The sequence below is a fragment of the Dermacentor silvarum genome, chromosome 7, assembly GCF_013339745.2.
Source record: "Dermacentor silvarum isolate Dsil-2018 chromosome 7, BIME_Dsil_1.4, whole genome shotgun sequence".
Taxonomy (NCBI): Eukaryota; Metazoa; Arthropoda; class Arachnida; order Ixodida; family Ixodidae; genus Dermacentor; species Dermacentor silvarum.
The window spans coordinates 93,013,377-93,017,197 of record NC_051160.1 but is presented as its reverse complement, the minus strand read 5'-3'; the positions used below and the strand labels follow the sequence as shown (position 1 = coordinate 93,017,197).

General features: G+C 40.8%; 1 protein-coding gene across 1 annotated transcript in view; it reads right to left on the bottom strand.

The window, feature by feature from the left end:
- Positions 1 to 3,821, bottom strand: part of LOC119458275 (uncharacterized) — a 108,651-nt gene that overhangs the window by 8,073 nt on the left and 96,757 nt on the right. The gene's annotated exons all lie outside the window — the stretch shown is intronic.

Here is a 3,821-nt window from a genome sequence, read left to right as displayed (position 1 = left end):
ATCGCTGAGAATCGGGCTCCGGTCTCTGGCACCCAGGGGACTTCCAAACTTACCCAGCACCTCCACCAGAATGTAACGGTATTTCAAGGAGTAAAATAGAAAAACTGGTTTATTAAGGGCGAACCTGTGCCCTGCAACTAACTATGTACACGAAGAGTTTCAAAAGAACGTTCCACACGAGCGTCTCTGCGCCGAACGCACTTCTTTCTCTTCCAGTGATGGTCCGAGCCCCTGCCTCGTGCGCGTGCACGAGCGGCACACATTGCGCCACCCCACGAAACCAAGCAGGCGCGCGAGAGGTAGCAGACGCTCTTTTGACACAGTGGCTCGCTGGCTACCGTCGTAGAACACATGTTTAGAGCAGACTTGCGGCAATATTCTGTCTGTTATCGGCTGTCAAGTGGGCATATCCAAACATTCCTTCAATTTTATGAAAGATTTCTTTCGTTTGTTGTAGAGAGCAGTTGCACGTTGGTTGCCGCAGGTGATTACAACATTGATATGGGAATCCATACTCCTGTTAGTACAAAGTTTTAAATTATTCTACTGTCAAATGGGTTTGATAATGATATTAAGGAACCAACAAGAATAGCAACTCAATGCCAGTCAGTATTGAATATATGTATAATATTTTTTTCTTGGTCGGAGATAAAAGCTGGTGCCTTATCAAGTTCGATTAGTGACTATCTTCCTGTGTTTTTCGCCTAACTGATGCCGACATTTCTAAACATTCGTCTGCTGAAACCTTTCACCAGCCAATAATGGACATGGCTCTTAACGCGTTTAGAAATGAGCTGCTTCAAGTAGACTGGTGCAGGGTTCTCAATTCAGACGATACTGACAGCGCCTACAATGCATTTTTAGATATCTTTAATGGTTTTTACCAAGTTAACTTTCCTGTTGAAAGATGCCAAAGAAATAGAAAAATTCGGAAACCATGGGTAACACATGACTTCTATCCACAAATGAGAACAAAATAAGGCTCTGCAGACAATTTCTCAGCAATCGTAATCTTGAAGACTTGACCATTTTCAAACGATATCGAAACAAGCTAACCAAGAAACTGCGCATTGCACGCAAAGAGTACTTCTCCTCTTTCTTGGATGTCAAAAATGCGCCCAGCGAGCTGCTTTGAGACAAATTAAATCCATTACTACGTCGCGGTAGTCGTCGTAGCTGCATTTTCAAACTAAACATTGAGGGCAATTATTTGCATGGGGTGGATCTGGCTGATGCTTTCAATGCTTTCTTTACAAACGTGAGTACATCGGGTAGTTTTCCAGATGCATGTCAATATGTGCACATGAGGAATGATAAATATTTATTTCTGCAGCCAGTCACTGTACATGAAGTGATTTCAATAACAACAAATTTAAACAAACAGCAGCTGCAGTGGAGATATCGATGAAATTCAAATAAAACCTGTGAAATATGTCGCAGACATAATTGCAACAGTTCTTGCGAATACATTTAATATCTGTCTAACTACATCAAAATTTCCAATAAAATGCAACTTTCCAAAGTAGTCGTGCTTTTTTTCAAACGCCCTGGAGAAAATATTTCACTGTAGGGTTTTGAACTTCGTTGAAAGCTCCAATGTATTAGCACCTCACCAATTGGAAGAGCATAGCAAAATTAGTCTTGCTTCACCAAGAGGAATATATGTTAAAACAATTTGAAAACAAGAAAATAGTGATTGGCTTATTTGTCGACTTTTCCAAGGCGTTTGACTTGGTGAATTATGAAGTTTTGCTGAATAAGTTGTATATTTAAGGTATACGTGGGTATGTGTTACATTTATTGCGGTTGTATTTATCCCAACAGTGACACTTTCGACTGCTTTCCCAGATGATGTTTTGTTCCCGCAACGTTGCGCGGATGTTCTTGTTTGAATGCCCGGACGATCTCGTTTGAGTACCCGAATAACGGCTCTAGCTTTTTGCTCAAGCTCACTTGAAGGTCACCTAAAACTGAAGCTAAAAGCATTTCATGTTTAAAATTCGTCATGAAGCCAGCTCATTGCTGAGCAGCAGGAGTAAATACAATTAAAACGCCGATCAGCGCAACCTGCGTAACGTTCAAAACGCGCGCCCAAAACCGAAACTGTAAGTGTGGTATAGTTTTTCACTTCAGCCGCTTGGTGTGCTACGGTCCATTCGGTCGCGGGGCTCTATGGGAGTGTCCGCTCTTCTAGAATGTCTTTCTCTATGCTGGACCCTTCCACGAGTCATGTATAAAAAGCCCAATCGCTTCACCCCCAGATCAAATTTTCGACGATCGCTGACTTTGTTCGCCGTTATCGTTGTTATTGAGTTTCACTTGTCACAAGTCGTTAACTAAATGTTTTGACATTACTGTCGTTCTTCACCGTCACTACAACTTGGAACACGATAAGTGCGACACATTTCAATAAAACCAATGCCAGGGTTCTCTCAGAAAAGCATTTCTGCGTTTGCGTTTTACATGCATTTCAATCAGCGGAATTGTAGTTATGCCCGAGCTAAAACTTTCTCTTAACACAAAGCTTTAACTCTAGAGCTAAGTCTCAATACATGGAAACGGAGACATCGCTTTGCTCAGCAACCATGCACAGCACCGAACTTGAAAAGGTCTCTTACATATAAAAGAAAGCGTTAACATCTAGTAACTGACCTAAGTACACACTTTATTTATCCGTGGACTTTCCTAATAAACATTCTTCAAAATTGCAATATTTAAGAGCAATACAATAAAATTCGAAATGCTTTATGTCATAAAATATCACAGTTTCGTCAAATTGATCAATGAATATATTTAAAGTGGACAAATTTGATGTACACGGCATTAAAATATATCAACAACTTTTGAGTAGGCCTTTACAAAGACTATTGCACATAGTTGAATAAAATTACCTAACCTCTCAATTCATATATCAAGTTGATCCATTTTAGCTGCTCTAAAGATTGCAGTTTACAGAACTGCTACATATATTTGGGTGCAGAGTTACGGTTTTGTATACTTCATGCTTGAATTTTGACATTTCCCAATTTTGGGCAATCTTTTTAAAACTCTGCAAGCCCTCAATAAAAATTTCACTGCATAAAGTCACTGCAGAGTAACGTTCTGTGCCAAATGCAAAAAGAAAAACGAAATCATGCAAGTAATTCTTTAGGTGTTATCTCATAGAAGCCTTGTTGCGTCTTCCGTGTATTTAAGTATGCCGCATCGGAGTTGCCTCTGGGCTGAAGCCTCCTCGTAACGCAACCACTATCTCTTGAATGCGTTCCAAGGCTCGACAATGATGACGAGCACCGATACCACGGAAATAGTGCTTCTGCTGCCAGTGACACAACACTAGAATATGTACACCCCTGCGGGCGTCCGCTAAACTGGATCCGCTAATTGAGCATGCTATTCGTCTCTTTATAATTTTTACATTTGAGTACGCTGCACTATACACGCAAGAGTCAGTTATTCGATGGGGAAATAGCAACCTTGTCTTGGTGTACATAGATGATACTTTTTTACCAATTTCCACCCACCCGTTCCGAGGCAAACTGCCAACTTACTCATCCGCATTCGCTGCCCTAAGTAATTTCTAGGACAACTTATAACCGGCCTTACAAAACTCATTCGCAGGTTTCTCACGCCCAAGTATGCAAGTTGAGAAAATGGAATCGCATACGAATTAGCACTCAAGTAATGGTGAGGGGAAAAATATACTAACCAAGTGTAGACGTTGCATCACCATGTATATTTTTTTGTTTGAGAGGTTTTATTTCTCTTTAGCGCTCCGGTAGTTGAAATCGCACTTCATAAAGCGGGCATCAAGTGCTTCGCTG